Here is an 18,987-nt window from a genome sequence, read left to right as displayed (position 1 = left end):
CCAAGGGATGTGGGCAACCTTTGGAGGCTGGGAAGGGCAAGGATGTGGATTTTACCCTAGGGCCTTCAGAAAGGAATACAGTCCTGTGACACCTTGATTTTAGTCCAGTGACATGTGTTTCAGACTTCTAATTTCCAAAACAGTAAGAATAAATTCGTATTGTTTTAAGCCACTGGATTTATGCTAATTTGTTACAGCAGCATTAGGGAAGGAACATACCCTCTTACCCAAAGACTTCCATTTTCCAGGATGATTGTTCTGGCTGTCTTCTGTTTGCCCCTCCACATCCACTCCCCTGCTGCTCCAGAAAGATGATCTATTTAGACTGTATCAATGTTCCTTCCTATCTGGCTTCTGTTTGGCCCACAGGAGGCACTAGCAGGAAACTGGAGAGCAGGGGAGGAGGAGGTTGGGTCCAGAAGGTCACATCTCCCAAGAGACAGCCCTCTCCATACAGCTGCCTGCCCCTGGCTGGCCTCAGGCCTTGGGTGGTCAGGGGTCCTTGTGGCAGCTGGTGCCAGAGTTCTGCCTTGTTGGATTCCCTAAATCCTCCCCCTATCTTTGTAAATAGTCTCTTTATTAAAATTTTCTCAAGTTACTCAGTCTGAGTGTATCCCCTGTTTCTCGTCAGGATGCTGGCTGATATAATATTACTTGGAATGCCATTCTCTATTCTCATGGCCTATGTATGTGCTCTGCTTTGGAGACCTGGCTCAGATCCCGGTTCTGCAGGACCACAGAATGTCAGAACTGAGAGAGGCCTTAAAGATTGCTCAATACAGCAACATAGATGGTTTTTCTCCTATTTCTCTGACCATTTCTTTTTGGTCTCTTTTAGCAATTCTTCTTCCTCCACCTTAAATATTGGCATTCTTCAGGGTCTCATCTTATAAATTCTTCTATTTTCATGCTACATATTCTCTCTGGAGGAACTCATCTGCCTCCAAAATTTTAATTATAATATATATCCAGGAGACTCCAAAATCTGTATCTTCATCCTAGACTTTGTTCCTGAGGGTTAGGCCCCTATATTTCCATCTGTCTAATCTGCATCTCTCCTTGGCTGCCTCAGACACCTCAAATATGTCAGAAGTGTTCTCATCATTTCCTTCTCCAGAATGCCCCATTTCAGGAAATTAGCCAAAAAACCAGGGAGCCATCCTTGACATCTTCTCTCGTCTCTTTTCCAGCCATCAGTCACCAAATCCTGTCCTCACCTAAACGTGCTGAGAATCCACCTACTTCACTCATCTGCATTGCCCACATGTCAGCCCTATCCCCTCCTGATCCATTCGTCAGCCTCCTGATCCATGTCAGCCCTATCCCCTCCCGATCCATTAGGGCTCTTCTCTAGTTACTTAAAATCCTCCAGTGGCTTCCGCTGCCTTGAGGATAAGGTTCAAATTCAGTCTGTCTTTCTGTCATTCTCATCACCCTCATCCTGCGCTGCACTCCCCATCTCCTCCTGGCTCCAGCCTCCTGGCCCACTTCCAATGCCTGGATCATGCCTTATGTTGTTCTCTCTGCTCAGAACACTCTCACACCACTCCCGTCTGGCTGACTGCTATCATACTCAGCCCCTAGTCTCATGCAAGCTTCACTTCTTCAAGGAAGCCTTGTTTGGACCTGGAGACAATGTCTGGGTCACTCCCCATCTCCATGTACCCCTTTAATCACATCAGTTCTTGGCTTTATTACAACTACTTGCTTTATCTCTATTTTCCTTGCTAATCTCTGTGAGGGAGGGGGGCTGTATGAGTTTTACTCACTGACAAAATCCTGACTCCCAGCACTGTTCTTGATCTGAAGTAGGTATCCAATAAATATTGTATAACAAATGTCATGTGAAAGAAATGAGCTCTAATGAACCCGCAGGTCCAGGGCTCATTCCACTCTATCCACTGCTTCTTCTCCCTGTGATGGAACTTTCTGAGATCATCTAAGCCCACAGAAGTTTCTTCTTCCTCTAAATCTGTATGCCTACATCACCAATTTGATGTATCTTGCTATCTTTTCATGTATGTTGCATGTATGGTTCTCTCTCCAGCTACACTACAAACTCCCAGAAGACAAGTACCATGTCATAATTCAGTAGGAAAATACATTAATTAATTAAAATAACATGTTAATACTATGTAACAGTAGCTGTTAAAACAAATTGCCTATGTTGTGTCAATGTACCACTGGGGTCTCAAAGTCAGAGGAGAAAAAAAACCTGCATCCTCCTGGAGCACAACTTTGATTTGAAGATTTGGGGAAAAGCTAGTTGTTGTTGTTGTTGTTGTTGTTATTATTATTATTATTATTAGAAACAGGGTCTCACTCTGTTCCCTAGGCTGGACTGCAATGGTGTGATCACAGCTCACTGCAGCCTTGTACTCCTGGGCTTAACAGAACCTCTTGCCTCAATACTCTCCCCACCTCCCTTGACCGCAGCTGAGACTACAGGTTAGTGTACCACTATGCTCAGTTAGTTTTTAAATTTTTTGTAGAGATAGGGTCTCGCTACATTGCCCAGGCTGTATTTTTAAAAAACAAATATAGAAATACTGTGGAGATGACTTTGGGAGGTCAAGGTGGGCGGATCACGAAGTCAGGAGATCGAGACCATCCTGGCCAACACATTGAAACCCCGTTTCTATGAAAAATACAAAAAATTAGCCAGGCGTGGTGGTGGGTGCCTGTAGTCCCAGCTACTCGGGAGGCTGAGGCAGGAGAATGGCATGAACCCGGGAGGCGGAGCTTGCAGTGAGCTGAGATCGCGCCACTGCACTCCAGCCTGGGTGACAGAGCAAGACGCCATCTCAACGACAACCACAACAACAACAAAAGAAATACTGTGGAGATGAATGCAGTATTCTCATAGCTTTTAAAGTCAAATCAAAGCTTTTCCAGCTCATGGCTGGTCTGCTTTTTCCCCCACCAAGGCTGCACAAGGGCTCCCATTTGTCTTCCCTTCCTGTTAGCAATGCTGCAGTGGGAAGTTAGCAAAGCACTGCTACAGCCTCACCTCCAGCAGAGTGTCTGTCCCATGGCAAGCATTTAACATGCAATACGATGCTAATGTACATGCTGGAGTGAAGCAAATGCCTAACAAGGCTTCCAAGAGTCCCAGTGGGCAAGTATAGGAGCCAGTTAGGCAAATGGAAATGGGATTAAAGACTTGAGCTGATGTAAGCATGACTTGGGCCCTTAAGTAATTCTTCCTATTATCCAAATATACAAGCCTTGGAAATGAAAATAAGGAGTATGGTTTTTTCGGGTTTCTTTGTTTTTGTTTTTGTTTTTGTTTTTGTTTTTGAGATGGAGTCTCACTCTGTGGCCCAGGCTGGAGTGCAGTGGCGCTATCTCGGCTCACTGCAAGCTCCGCCTCCTGGGTTCACGCCATTCTCCTGCCTCAGCCTCCCGAGTAGCTGGGACTACAGGCACCCACCACCACACCTGGCTAATTTTTTGTATTTTTTGCAGAGACGGGGTTTCACTGTGTTGGCCAGGATGGTCTCGATCTCCTGACCTCGTGATCTGCCCACCTTGGCCTCCCAAAGTGCTGGGATTACAGGCGTGAGCAGGAGTATGGATTTTTTTGCTTCTTATTCCACTACCTTATTTGTATAACTGTGGTATGAAAGAGGAAAATCAGAAACAATGTGAAGTGCTCAGGCTTTGGGCCTGCCTATACACAAAGACAGAACCAAAGCCAAAACAACAAGCGATCCTATATATTAAATCCAAAAGAAACCAAAGACTAACTTTTACAAAAGAGTAAACAGGTCGGGAGCAGTGGCTCACGTCTGTAATCCCAGCACTTCGGGAGGCCGAGGCAGGTGGATCACGAGGTCAACAGATCGAGACCATCCTGGCCAACATGGTAGAACCCAGTCTCTACTAAAAATACACAAAAAAAAAAAAAGTAGCTGGGCATGGTGGCACACGCCTGTAGTCCCAGCTACTTGGGAGGCTGAGGCAAGAGAATTTCTTGAACCTGGGAGGCAGAGGTTGCAGTGAGCTGAGATCGCACCACTGCACTCCAGCCTGGCAACAGAGCGAGACTCCATCTCAAAATAAATAAATAAATAAATAAATAAATAAGATAAAAAATAAAATAAAAGAAAAGCAAACAAAATTACTCTTCAAAACCTAGTGAGGCTGAGTGCTGTGGCTCACAACTGTAATCTCAGCACTTTGGGAGGCCGAGGTGAGAGGACAGTCTGAGGCCAGGGGTTTGAGACCAGCCTGGGCAACATAGCAAAACCCCATCTCTACAGAATTTTTTTTTAATTGGTTGGGCATGGTGGCACATGCCTGTAGTCCCAGCTACTTGGGAGGCTGAGGCAGGAGGATCACTTGAGAGTCCAGGAGTTCGAGGTAACAGGCAGCTATGACTTCACGGCACTCCAGCCTGGGTGACAAAACAAGACCTTATCTCTAAAAAAATAAAAAATAAAACAAGTTTAAAAAACACGGTGAAGCCGGGCACGGTGGCTCAAGCCTGTAATCTCAGCACTTTGGGAGGCCGAGACGGGCGGATCACGAGGTCAGGAGATCGAGACCATCCTGGCTAACACGATGAAACCCTGTCTCTACTAAAAAATACAAAAAAAAAAACTAGCCGGGCGAGGTGGCGGGCCCCTGTAGTCCCAGCTACTCGGGAGGCTGAGGCAGGAGAATGGCGTAAACCCGGGAGGTGGAGCTTGCAGAGAGCTGAGATCCGGCCACCGCACTCCAGCATGGGCGACAGAGCGAGATTCCGTCTCAAAAAAAAAAAAAAAACGGTGAAAAATTTTTTGATTTTTTTTTTTAGAGATAGGGTCTCACTCTATCACCCAGGCTGGAGTGTAGTGGCACGAACATGGCTCACTATATAGCCTTGACCTCCTGGGTTTGAGTGATTCTCCTGCCTCAGCCTCCCAGGTACCTGGGACTATAGATGCATGTCATATGCCCGGCTACTTTTTGTATTTTTTGTAGAGACAGGGTTTTGCCATGTTGCCCAGGCTGGTCTCAAACTCCTGAGCTCAGGCAATCCACCCACCTCACCCTCCCAAAGTGCAGGGATTACAGACGTAAGCCACCGTGCCCAGCTGTAAAAAGTGTTTTAAATGGGCAAAACAGTGCCATCAATCACCTAGGAGTATGTATATATCTAGGAAAGCTACAAAGGACTGCTGAAAGGACAAACATCACATTGGGAGCAGGTAGAATTTGATTGGAGAAGGGAGTCTTGGGCTTCAACGGTGCTGGTGATGCTTTATTCCTAAGTGGAAGGGGTCGGTAAATGAGAGGTTATTATTATTATTATTATTTTTTGAGACGAAGTCTCGCTCTGTCGCCCAGTCTGGAGTGCAGTGGCGCGATCTCGGCTTACTGCAACCTCCACCTCCCGGGTTCAAGCGATTCTTCTGCCTCAGCCTCCTGAGTAGCTGGGACTATAGGCGCACACCACCATGCCCAGCTAATTTTTGTATTTTTAGTAGAGACGGGTTTCACCATGTTGGCCAGGATGGTCTCAAACTCTTGACCTTAGGTGATCTGCCCACCTCGGCCTCCCAAAATGTTGGAATTACAGGCGTAAGCCACTGTGCCCAGTAGAGGTTATTATTCTTATTTATTTATTTATTTTTGAGACAGAGTCTTGCTCTGTTACCCAGGCTGGAGTGCAGTGGCATGATCTTGGCTTACTGTAACCTCTGCCTCCTAGGTTCAAGTGATTCTCCTGCCCAGCCTCTCAAGTATCTGGGACTACAGGTGCATGCCACCATGCCCGGCTAAATTTTGTATTTTTAGTAGAGATGGGGTTTCACCATGTTGGCCAGGCTGGTCTTTAGCTCCTGATCCACCTGCCTTGGCCTCCCAAAGTGCTGGGATTACAGGCGTGAACCACCACACCCAGCCCTCTTTATTCTTTTTAATATATATTCAATATTTCATAATTTTAAACAATTAGTACACTGATTTTCACCAGAGCTAAATCCACATTTTCTAAAACTAGTAAATTAGAACAGAATCTGCATATCAATGTATCCTCCAACAAAACATGAATTGATCCTAGATATTTAATTCATTTCTGGCTGCTGGGCAAATATAACATAGCAATGGCCTGTGTTTTGTAATGTAGCTATTTGAAGATGGGTCAGTTAAGTTTGTTTTATTTTAAAACAACTAAAAGGCTTCTACGTATTCTGGGAGATACTTGCAGAGGATGAAGGACAGAATGAGGTGGGGATAAGGAGAAGTCTCCATCAAAAATATGGTACAGTAATGGGAAGGAACAAGCTGAAAGAGGAATGAGGAACAGATCTTACTAGAAGGCAGAGCTCGTATTTCCCAATCTTACAACACAAAACTTGCCAAAGCTTAAATCATACTTGAAAAACAAGGTGCCCACTAGTGACTGCTCCTGTCCAAGGTTAGAAGAACACAGTAGACTAAAAGCATGGGCCTTGGAGTTAACCAACCCCAGGTCTGATGATGCAGATATGTGTGCAGTCACAACCTCTCCAAACCTCTGTTCCATCCTCCATAAAACACACAAAGAACAGTGCTGATCTCAGAAGGCTGAGGTGACACTTCAGGTGACCATGTACATATTAGACACAGTGTCTGGCAAGTGCAAGCCCTCAGTCAAAGCTATCTCTCTTTCGTCCTTGGTTGTGGAATAATCTCCTTTTTTGGGTGTTCTTTCCCTCTCTTTTCCCCATCAAGATCTGCTGAATATAAAGAGGCAGAACCTGTAAGAGCTGTGGGTCAGTGTTGCTAGGTGTAGAAAGCCACCATAGTGTAAGCTGGCCAAACTATGAGATAGATTTCCACCTGGGCAGGAAGTAGTCAAAAAGCCAAAAAGTCTTGCTGTTTGCCCAGCCTGCCTCTTGGTTTCCAATTCTCATGGCGGGTCCTATTTCCCACTGTTGCCTTGTTCCTGTGTTTGGCCTTCTTTTCTGTTTTTAGAGGAGTTCCTGTTTCTTGACCTCTATTTATCTCCTTGCCTTCCACTTGGAGATCTGTGCCTTTCTGGTTTTTAACTGCCGGTTGCTTTTAACCATGTCCTTCCTCTTGCCTTTGGGAACTTACGGGCTTCTTCTAACTTCCTGATTGGCACCTTGCGTTTCCTGCTTTTTGTCCTTTGATTCATGTGCCCTCCTTTCTTCTGCTTGCTTATGTGGTCTTTGACTCACTCATCTTGTCTCTTTCTTTGGCATTTTATACCAGCTAGGTTTTGATCCAGGCTTTGTTATGACTTATGGATGCTGCGTGCACCCTGACTTGTAAGTGCTTACCTAGATGATGTGCAAAACATTTAGCAACTGGTATAAAATGGACACTGCCCCGTCAGAATGGTTGTTTATCAACAATGAGGACAGTTGTCCTCATGCACACTGCCTGAATAGCAGCTCAGTTCAAGGGACCTCCTGGTCCTTTCTTAGGGCTTGTGCCTCAGCTTGTCTCCTTTCTCCTCTTGTCCAGGCTTGGCATGGCTGGCCTCGTGCCCTGTTTCATGAGCTCGTGTCACTCACAGTCCTGCAGCTGACTTTCTCATCCTCACCCTACCTAACTGTCACTAGGGGAACCCAGGAATACTGATGACACGTGTGAAAGAGGTAATAAGTGGGGCAGCTTTGATGCCAAAACAGGATGGCAATTCATAAAAGCAGAAGTAGGAAGAAATCACAGCTTTAAGGAAGGTTGTGCTGAAACATGTGACCAAGGCTAAGGAACTCAAAATGGCTTTGGGAGTAAAGGTGGCTATCTCAGTCCATGGAAGAGCCAGAGCAGAAGAGCGCGTCTCATTTTACACAACCACAAAGCCTTAAAGTTATGTAGAATTGACTTTTTGGTGTACTGAAAATAAAAATGGTTCATAGTATACAACAAAGGACTAAGCAGGATAATTTATAGGAAGAAAGATGGGAAATTTAGGTTGAAAAAGTAGACAGGGGTCAAACTGTTATGATCCATTAAAACCAGAAACTGAAATTTGAATTCTAATCTGTAGGTAATGGGAAGCACAAATACTTACAACTTACACATTTAATCATATGTCCTGATCTATCACTCAAAAATGCATTAAAGGCAGTTTCTCAAAGTTGGTTCCATGTAATGACAGTCCCTCAAGATATTTTTCATTTTTTATTTTTGCACGCAGTTTGGGAAACATTACAACGTTACATATCCTATCCTATGGACATTCCCACCCCATTTACATCCCCATATACAATGATCATTAACCCACGAAAGGCTCCGAAAGTCAAGAATAAACCAACCTTTCCAGCTTTGCTCAGTGTTTTCCACATCTGGCTAGGCACTTTCTTTTTCTTGTAACCCATTAACATTCTACATATTTTGGGGAATACTGATTGAGAGATTCACAGATACACACAGACATTCATGCAAGTAAATACATATACTTTAAATTAATATTTTCATGTATACATATACACATACAATCCAGGAAAAGCAAAAATATCTTTGCAGCAAGGGATTTGCACCCTACCTAGCTGTCACTATCTCCAAATTGTCTTTTACAGCTTTTTTTTTTCTCGTCTAGGATTCAAAGTTCATACATCCCAATTCACTGTTGTATCACTTGAGTATTTAATCTACAATAGTTGCCCCCCATTTGCTCTGTCCCATCCCCAAGTCTTTTTGGTAGGAACACTACAGAGGTGAAATTATGCCTCCTTATTGCTTCATGACAGGAGACTCACAGTAGATGCTGCTAAACTTGGTCATTTAGTTCCAGTGGTGACCTCCTAATTTCTCCATTGTAAGGACAAATTTTCCCAGAGTAACCTGTGGTGAGATACTTTAAAATAATATGAAAATCCTATTCCCCAACTACTTTTCACTTAAAGGTTTTGGACCAGTTGGTAAGTCCTTGCCTTAGTCAACTGTCATGTTAGGGTTTGCAGAGTGCCGAATTTCTGATTCTCTCATTCCTTCTATTGTGTATTTCTTTTTCAAACAATGATCCATCAGTATGCATCTTCTCTTTTCTGTATATATACACTCTGGTTACTTCTTGCTGGGGTTTCCTCCCCCACCACCATGCTGACCACATTTGACCACTCATGCCCAGCCCTAGGGAGCCACTAACCCTTTATCTGCTGATCCCATCACTTCACCTTCAGCAAATTAAAGACAAAAACAAAAACAAACCCCATCACTTTGTTGCCCACCAATGTACAGTTCCTTACAAAAATTAAAATGATTGCAATGCATATTTATTGGGTTAGACTGAAGAGAGTAGACAGAGAAAATCAGTTTTCTCTTAAAAAAATCAGATTGCTGAAGCTCTGAAAAATCTTTCCTCCTCACTAGGGCAGAGGCGCTTGTTGTCACAATCAGGCTTTCTGTAGTGCTGTTAAACAGAAACACTCTCATCTTCTCAGTTCCCTGAGAGGGGAGAATCTTGGAAGAATAGAGGTTTACAAATCATTTAGCCCAAACGCCCCACTTTATAGGCAGAGGCCCAGAGAGGTGGAGAGACTTGCCCAGGTCCCTCAGCTCCTGAATGGTCAAGCTAAGAGGAGAACCTGGTTTTTGAAACACCTCCCCCGATATTCTTTTCATTCCCTTCCCAAATGCCTCGTGATTCAGATATGTAATGGACACAGAGGAAGCTGCAGCAAGCACGGCCTCCTTCACCGCTAATTTGCATTGTGACGGCATCACCTTCCTACCTCGGAATATTCTAAAAATTCCCATTAGGAGCCTTTTATTATTGTTTTAAAAATTCACCTTCATTTTCGCAGGCCAACAGGGAAAATTTAGGAAGCCTCAATGGAGCGCATACTACCATTACTTTAACCAGAAAAGTAACAACAATAATAATAAGGTTCTCGAGGATCCGCACGAGGCCGCTTTCTGGGAGGCTGAAACGCCCTACGAGTGACAGCTCCAGCGATCTCAGGAAAGACGCTGGCCAGTCCACCCCTCCCCATCGCCTGCTGAACGAGGCAGGGAGATGCATACCGCTCCAGGAGCTCATCATACATGCTCAGGAAGGGGGAAAGTGGGGGAACAAAGCCCGGCGTGGAAGAACACAGCCCCGCAGCCCGGGAGGAGAGGAGACCGCGCCCTCCACGCCGCGGCCCAGCGGGCTGCAGAGGCTGCGGCACCGCAGTGCGGGGCGCGGGACCCACACCCCGGCGGGCGCCTCCAGTCCGGGCGCAGCGCCTGGTCTCCCAGAGCAGCCGGCCAGGCTGGCACGCGAGAGGCGAGAGGCGACCCGGTTCTGTGCGCCCGCCCGGCCGAGCGCCCATGCCGCAGAGCATCCTCCCGCGGGCAGGGAGGGCGCGGCGGCCACCGCGCTGCGGGCCCGGGGGCTGCAGACAGCGGCTGGCCAGAGCAGGCCCCACCCGGTCCCCGGCGTGCTCACCCGTCCGTGCACTCATCCCGGAGCCGGCGGTGCGGACCGTCAGTCCGTCAGCCCCGGTGGAGCGGGGCCGGGAGAGCAGGGGCGGCGCCGTGGCCGGGGCGAGAGCGGCGATCAACAGGCGGCTCCCGGCCGGGCGCGGCGCCGGGGCGCGCGGCTGCAGCGGAGCAGGCTGGGAAGCGTAGTTCCCAGCGGCGCCTCGCCGCGGCCCTGCTGTCCCCCAGCCCCGCCCTTCCTCGACAGGTGTCCCCTCCCGGAATCCGGGTCTGAACCCCGCCACAGCTCTGCAGGGCAGGAAGCACCTGGGTCGGGGGGAAGCCTGGGCAGGCTCTTTGGAGACGCTCTGGGCTCCGGAGAGCGTGGGTGGCAAAGGCTTTCAAGTTTGTGAGGAGCATTCTTGTGAGCGAGCATCCTGACACGGAAGCCGCGTTGAGAGCGGGCTCAGGTACAGACCCCGCCCGCCCCAGGTTTTTCTGGCTGGGTGGAGGCGTGGGAGGAGAGAGTAGTTGGGTTGGCAGCCTAGGGAGGGAGAGAGGTGAGCGAGGTGGAGGTTAGCAAGGCTCTAGGGTGATGGCGTGAGGGGCTGGAGAGCCCACGCGCAGTGGTGGCTTCTCTGAGGCGAGACCGGCCTGTCTGAGCCTTCGCGTCCTCATCTGTAAAACAGGCTTAAAGCTTGAAAAAGTGTTGTGAGGATTAAGCGACCCATAGCACTTAGGGTCTGGCACTTAGTGCATGCTCAGTGAAAGTTCCTTCCTTGGGGGTTCTGAGGGAGTTCTTGGGCCGGGAAAGTCCTATATGTCGTGCTAACCTAAAGATAGTTGGACCTCGTTGGGCTGGGTAAATGTTAAAATCCACTGGCTTTGTTAGTCGTTGAGCCGGTTCACTTCATCCCTGAATATACCATAAGATGTTCTCTCTGTCAGGTTCTTGAGCGCTCCAAAGATAGAGAAAATAAAGTCAAGTTTCTGAAGCATGACAGTAGAGTGGGGTGACAAAGGACAAAGACCAACATTATGAAAATACATGGCATCTAGATTTACCTTCCAGAGGCCTTTTCTAATTAGATGTGGTCTCTCTCTCCTTCTTGAACTTTTGCAGCATATTTTGAGCGTAACCTTTGCCTATGGGACTTGTCTTGACAGTTTAAGGTTGGTTGAGTTTTGCAAGTTGCTACTACGCAGTGTTTCACATGATGGTGGGATTTGCATTCAGAGATGTGGTGGAGGCAAGTGAACCAAAGGGATGGATGCAGCATGGCTGGTGTAATCTCTGTATGAAATTTTAGGCAAAATGTGTAAAGAGGTGAAACAGGTTTACAGTCTGTCTGGCACGAGGTGTGCACTAATCGGGTGGCCAAAAAAAAAAGTGCTGCAGAGGAAATTCCATATCTGAAAATGATAACACTGCTTTGCATTTATGAAAATACTTTCCTATTCATGTGCTTATTTTATTTGTATGAGAACTCTTGTGAGACAGGCAGAGTGAGGGCATTTTCCCCCAATGATAGTTAATAAGAGGCAGAGAGAGGTGATGTGACTTATTCAAGGTTATAGAGGTGGTCAGTAAGCCTGTCTTCTCTCCTTCCACTGTGGGCACCCCCAACACCGTCTCCCCTTTGCACATTTCAAAATAGGGCCATACCTTCCCCAGCAGATGAGTTAAACCAGAAAGTAAAGTTAATTCTCTAAAACTCTGGGAACTAGCATGATGAGCACTGGCACGCAGTAGCTGCTGACTGACAGACCAGTGTCGTTTCTATGATCAATTGTGGTAATGGACTATGCCCTGGGCCTCCTGTCAGAATGACAAATGTGAGCCAGAAAGAGTTAAATGAAATGGGGGTGTGACCAAATTACTTTAAGTCATGTTCCCAAGTTTTCCTGTACATTTGTTATTCCGAATGTCCTGTGTAACCGACAGGATGCCTTTGACTTTTTTATATTGTACATTTGTTACAGTCATAGCCTTCTGTTAAATAAGAACAGGGCTGCTTACGGATCGAACCAGCAGTTTTCCCAGAGAAAGCTGATAGTAGGCATAAGCTGAAAATAATAAAGCAATTTCATTCATATTGGAAGAAAGAGTGGCAAAGGTGCTCAGTAGTGTACAGTATTTCTCTTTGGTTTCCTGTGGTTCCTCATAAGGAAAATGGCTGCATGTGATAAAACGAATAGATTATTCCTGCAGAAACCAGCCATGAAAGGAAGCAGACAGGTGAATGATTTAAGTTAAAGTCATATTTGGCAGTCGAAGCAGAGATACAAGAGCTATCCTACAGCCCTAGAGCCATGCTCCAGGAGGATATTGACACCAAAATAAAGTGAGTTGTGGAAAGGAACTTCTGATCAGTCTCTGTCTGTATGATGAGCGTTGGAAACTGGAAGGTGTTAATGGATGAGTGAAGGAAGTAGAACATTTAACCTGAAAGTTAAAACTTAATGGAAAGATATTACCAGTTCCAGTCTGTTTAGCTCTTTATATCTGATGCTTATGTCCTATTTTAAGGGAGAAAGGATGTCAATATGCCAATGACTTATCAGTTGAAACCCATTATAATTTCTGGACCATATCTTGTAGCTTTAACTTTTCTACTTGCTTTTTAGAAGATGAAAATGTAAAATTGAAATAGAACTCCTGGAGCTGGAAGGGACTTTACGTATCATCTTGTGTAACCATTTCTTCCTGTAAATGAAGAAGGTGATATATTGACTGTAATTGTCACATGACAGAAAGTAAAAAAGTTCAACGTGGCAGTTATAATGAAGTATTTTAATTATTCACAGTGGAATATGTAGCATACCTCATTAGGAACAGGTAGTAGATACTGTTGGTTGTCTATTCAACATTCAGTCCACCCTCTTCTTCTTTTTTATAGAAGCCTATGTGGGTGTTTACACATTAGGAAAGGTGACTCTATTAGCTTCTGAGAGGTACACTCTCAAATCTATCATAGACAAGAGGAACAGGATCCTCTTAACTGGCCTCTAAAAGTTTAGTAGTGGACATGTGACCCAGTTCTGGCCATTGTAAAGAGATACAATTAATCTCGGTCTGCCATGTTGTTGTTGAGTCAGTCATCAACCAGCCCCAGTGCTGCCCTTCTTCTGGATTTCTTGTTATATGAGATAATAAACAACCTTATTGTTGAGTCAATTTGAGATGGAGTTTTCTGTTACTTGAAGTTGAAAGCATCCTAAGTATTAAAGATGAAATGTGAAAGTATATTCTTTGGATGGACTGAAAGACTGCTTCCTAGAGTTGATTGAAAACAACCACCACAAACCACAGGCAATGTGATGGAATATTATCATATAACAGATAACAGCATGGGTTTTAACATCAGAGGGTTTGAACCCAGATATTTACTGGCAGATTGACTATGGCCAAGTTTCTGTAACCTCTCTTAAGCCTCATTTTCTTCTTCTTCTTCTTCTTCTTCTTCTTCTTCTTCTTCTTCTTCTTCTTCTTCTTCTTCTTCTTCTTCTTTTTTTTTTTTTGAGTCGAAGTCTTGCTCTGTGACCAGGCTGGAGTGCAGTGGTGTGATATCGGCTCACTGCAACCTCTGCCTCCTGGGTTCAAGTGATTCCCCTGCCTCAGCCTCCTGAGTAGCTGGGACTACAGGTGCTGCCCCCATACCCGGCTAATTCTTTGTATTTTAGTAGAGACAGGGTTTCACCATGTTGGCCAGGATGGTCTCGATCTCCTGACTTTGTGATCCACCTGCCTTGGCCTCCCAAAGTGCTGGGATTACAGGCGTGAGCCACTGCACCTGGCCTTCTTCATCTCTTAAATTGAGGATAATAATACTTACCACATAGGGTTATTAGAAAGACTAAATGAGATAATTTGTGTCAAGGATGCTTCAAAGGATATGGTGGATTGTAAGGACTAAAAGGAGCAGCAACTATGTTGATGAATTATGAATTAAATCGTATGTGTAGTATAATTGACAGCAAACATCTAAAAGCTAATTACTATGTAATCATGATCATGTTAAATGATACCACAGTGATGCAATCAGCAAAATCCAAAATATAGGAAGCTCTACATGACAAACAACTGTTTCTTCAATAAATAAATTGCAAGAAAAATAAAAGGAGAGAAAGCTTATAGACACACAGAAATTCAAGAGACAAATAACAAAATGTACTGTGTGATCTTAATTTGAAAAAACAGCTGTTAAAAATTCACATTAATGAGACAATTGGGGAAAGTGTGAACACAGAATATTTGATTATATTAAGGTCTGTTTTTTAAAATTATTATTATTATTTTGAGACAGAGTTTTGCTCCTGTTGCCCAGGCTGGAGTGCGATGGCGCGATCTTGGCTCACCTCAGCCTCTACCTCCTGGGTTCGAGTGATTCCCCTGCCTCAGCCTACCAAGTAGCTGAGATTACAGTCATGCACCACCATGCCTGGCTAATTTAGTATTTTTAGTAGAGACGGGGTTTCTCCATGTGGTCAGGCTGGTCTCAAACTCCTGACCTCAGGTGATCCACCTGCCTTGGCCTCCCAAAGTGCCGGGATTACAGTTTTTGTTGTTGTTGTTGTTTTGAGACAGTCTTACTCTGTTGCCCAGGCTGGAGTGCAGTGGCGTGATCTCGGCTCACTGCAACCTATGCCTCCTGGGTTCAAGCAATTCTCATGTCGCAGCCTCCCCAGTAGCTGGGACTACAGGCGTGTGCCACCACGCCTGGCTAATTTTCGTATTTTTTTTTTTTAGTAGAGACAGGGTTTCACCATGTTGGGTAGGCTGGTCGCGAACACCTGACCTCAAGTGATCTGCCTGCCTTGGCTTCTCAAAGGGTTGGGATTACAGGCATTAGCCACCGCACCTGGACTGAGGTGTTATTTTAAAAATTTTTTGGATGTGATAACAGTATCATGATTTTTTTTTTGAACAGTCCTTACTTTTTGGAGCAATAAACTGATTATTTACAGAAGAAATAATATCAGGAATTTACTTTAAAAATTATCCAGTGTGGGAGATGGGGTAGAGTGGTGGGGTGGGGTATAGATGAAATGATTGGCCATGAGTTGATAATGGTTGAAACTGAGTGATGGAGCTTTATTAAACCATTCTCTCTCTTTCTCTCTCTCTCTAAATACAGTTTTATTAAGACATATTTCACATATCATAAATTCACCTTTTAAAAATGCACAGTTCAATGGTTTTTGGTATATTCACAGAGTTGTGTAACTATCACCCAATCTATTATAACTTTAGAACGTTTTCAAAACTCCGGAAGAAACCTCATACATGTTAGCACTCACTCCTCATTCCCCCTACACACCCAGACCCTGGCAATCACAAATTTATTTTTTGTCTTCTCTAGATTTGCTTATTCTGGGACATGTCACGTAAATGGAATCATACAACGTGTTGCATTTTATGACTGGCTTCTTTCCCTAGTTATAATATTTTTAGGGTTCATCCATGTTGTAATACATATTAGTACTTTGTTCTTTTTTATGGTCAAATAGAATTCATTGTATGGATAAATCACATTTTGTTCACCTATTCATCAATTGATGGACATTTAGACTGCTTCCACATTTTGGCTGTTATGAATAATGTTGCTATGCACACTCATATACAATTTTTTGTAAAGATATGTTTTTATTTCTCTTGGGTACATATCTAGGAGTGCAATTGCTGTGTCATATGGTAACTTTATATGAAGCATTTTGAGGGACCACCAAACTGTTTTCCAAAGTAGCTGCACCATTTTACATTCTAATCAGCAATGGGTGAAAATTTCAATTTCTCCACATCCTCGCTAACACTCATTAATGCCTTTTTAAAATTATAGCTATCCTAGTGAGTGTGCAGTGGTATCTCATTGTGATTTTAATGATTTCCCTAATGACTAATGATGTTGAACATTTTTTCATGTGCTTACTTGCCATTTTATATCTTCTTTGGAGAAATGTCTATTCAAATCCTTTGCCTATTTTATTTTTTAGTTGGACTGTTTGTCTTATTGCTATTGATATATAAAAGTTCTTTATATGTTCTAGACACAAGTCCCTTATCAGATATGTGATTTGCAAATGTTTTCTCTCATTCTGTGTGTGTGTGTGTGTGTGTGTGTGTGTGTGTGTTTAACTTTCTGAATGGTGTTCATTGGTAAACATCCTTTATTAGTTTGAGGGAATTCCTGTTTATTCTCACTTTGTTGAATGTTCTTATAACAAAAGGGTGCTGGATTTCATCAAAGAGTTTTTCTGTGTCTGTTGAGAGGGTCCTGTGTTTTTCCCTTTTATTCTGTTTTTCCCTTTATTCTGTTAATATATTGTAATATATTGATTTTCAGGTGTTAAATTTACCAGTAATTCCTGGGATAAATCCCAGTTGGTCATGGTGGATAATCCTTTCTACATGTTGCAAGATTTAGTTTGCTAGTATTTTGTTGAGAATTTTTGAGTCTACATTCATAAGAAATATTAGTCTGTAGTTTTTTTTTTTCTTGTTATGCCTTTGGTTTTGGTATTAAGGTAATACTGGCACTATAAAATGAGTTAGAAAGTGTTCTTCCATTTTTTGGAAGTGTTTGCAAAAGATTAATATTAGTTTTTCTTTAAATGTTTGGTACAAATCATCCATGAAGCTATCTAGGTCTTGGCTTTTCTTTGTTGGAGGTTTAAAAATGACAAATTCAATCTCTGCTCGTTCTACGCCTATTCAGATTGTGTATTTCTTCTTGAGTCAGTTTTGTTAGTTCATGTCTTTCTAGGAATTCATTCACTTTATCTAATTTGTTGTAATACAGTTGTTCATAACATTCTTTATTATCCTTTTAATTTCTCTAAGATCAGTAGTAATACCCTCTTTTTTATTTCTGATTTTAGTAATTTGAATCTTCTCTCTTTTTTTTCCTGGTCAGTCTAGGTAAACGTTTGTCAATTTTGTCAATCTTCTCAAAAAGAATACACTTTTGGATTTGTTGACTTTCTTGTTTTCTAGTCTCTATTTCATTTATAACTCAGATGGTTTAGCTGGTGAATTCTATGAAACATTTAAGGAAGAATGATACAAATTCTCCACAATCTCTTTCAGAAAACAGAAGCAGAGGGAACACTTCTTAACTAATTCTATAATGTCAGCATTGCTCCAATACCAAAGCCAGACAAAAATATTACAAGAAAAGAAAATTACAGGCCAATATCTCTCATGAATATACATGTAAAAGTCCTCAACAAAATATTAAAAAATTAAATCCAACATTTTATAAAAAGAATTATGTGCCACAATCAAGTAGGATTAATTCCAGGTAAACAAGGCTGGTTCAGCATTCAAAAATTATTTAATATAATCTATCACATCAACAGGCTAAAGAGGAAAAATGTCATATGATTACATCAATAGATGCAGAAAAAACTTTTGTCATAATTCAACATCCATTCATGCTAAAAAGTCCTCAGCAAACTGAGAACAGAGGGGTACTTCCTCAATTTGATAAAGAACATCTATGAAAAACTCTACAGCCAACATTATATTTAATGGTGAGAAGCTAGATGCTTTTCCCCCAAGATTGGAAACAAGGTAAGGGTATCCCCTGCCACCTTCTATTCAACATTGTATTGGAAGTCCTAGCAGATGCAATAAGACAATAAGGGGGAAAAGGGATATACGGATTGAGAAGGAAGAAATAAAACTGTCTTTGTTCATAGATAACATGATTATCTATATAGAAAATCCCAAAGAATTGTCCAAAAAACCCCAAAACCCTCCCAAAACAAAAAATCCAAACTCTGGAACAAATGACTGATTATAACAAGATTGTAGGATACAAGATTATTATAGAAAAAACAACTGCTTTCCTGTAATTGGAATTTGAAATTAAAAGCACAATGTCACTTACATTAGCACCAAAAAAGAAAAAAGGAGACAGACAGAAACAAATAAATATTAAAGTAGACATACAATATCTATGTGAGGAAAACAACAAAACTGATGAGAGAAATAAAAGAAGATATGAATAAATGGAGAGGTATTCCATGTTCACAGATAAGAAAGCTCAATGTTGCTAGGATGTCAATTCTTCACAATTTGATCTATTGATTCAATGCAATCCCAGTCAAAATCACAAGTTATTTTGTGGATATTGGCAAACTGATTCCAAAGTTTGTATGGAAAGGTAAAAGGCTTAGAAATGCCAATGCAATACTGAAGAAGAACAAAGTCAGAGGATTTACCCAACTTTAAGACTTACTATAAAGCGACAGTAATAAAGACACTGTAGTATTCATGAAACAATAGACAGTTAGATCAATGAAACAGTATAGAATGTCCAGAAATAGATGCACACAAATATAGTTAACTGATTCTTGACAAAGTAGCAAAAGCAACTTAATAGAGAAAAAAATAGCCTTTTCAGCAAATGTTGCTGAAATAACTAGACATCCACATGTAAAACAATGAATCTAAACACAGACCTTATACTGTTCACAAAAATTAACTCAAGATGAATCAGCCTGCTGGGTGCAGTGGTGCTTGCTTGTACTCCCAGCTGCTCAAAAGACTGAGGTGGGAAGATGGTTTGACCCCAGGAATTTGAGACCAGACTGGGCAATATAGTGAGACCCTATCTCAAAAAAAGGAGGGGGAAA

General features: G+C 43.0%; 2 protein-coding genes across 4 annotated transcripts in view; one reads left to right on the top strand and one right to left on the bottom strand.

Annotated features, from left to right (window-relative positions):
• Positions 1 to 10,527, bottom strand: part of TMOD2 (tropomodulin 2) — a 66,195-nt gene extending 55,668 nt beyond the window's left edge. The window contains exon 1 of one of the 3 annotated variants that reach the window (XM_030930666.1): positions 10,376 to 10,527. The gene's annotated coding sequence lies outside the window, so the exon portion shown is untranslated. The remainder of the gene's footprint in view (positions 1 to 10,375) is intronic. The other 2 variants (XM_030930668.1, XM_030930667.1) reach the window with 2 other exon arrangements.
• LYSMD2 (LysM domain containing 2) overlaps positions 10,503 to 18,987 on the top strand; it is a 28,871-nt gene continuing 20,386 nt past the window's right edge. The window contains exon 1 of the mRNA XM_010361401.2: positions 10,503 to 10,817. The gene's annotated coding sequence lies outside the window, so the exon portion shown is untranslated. The remainder of the gene's footprint in view (positions 10,818 to 18,987) is intronic.

This window comes from Rhinopithecus roxellana, chromosome 5, assembly GCF_007565055.1.
Source record: "Rhinopithecus roxellana isolate Shanxi Qingling chromosome 5, ASM756505v1, whole genome shotgun sequence".
Lineage (NCBI taxonomy): Eukaryota > Metazoa > Chordata > Mammalia > Primates > Cercopithecidae > Rhinopithecus > Rhinopithecus roxellana.
This window is presented reverse-complemented; position numbering and strand designations above follow the sequence as displayed.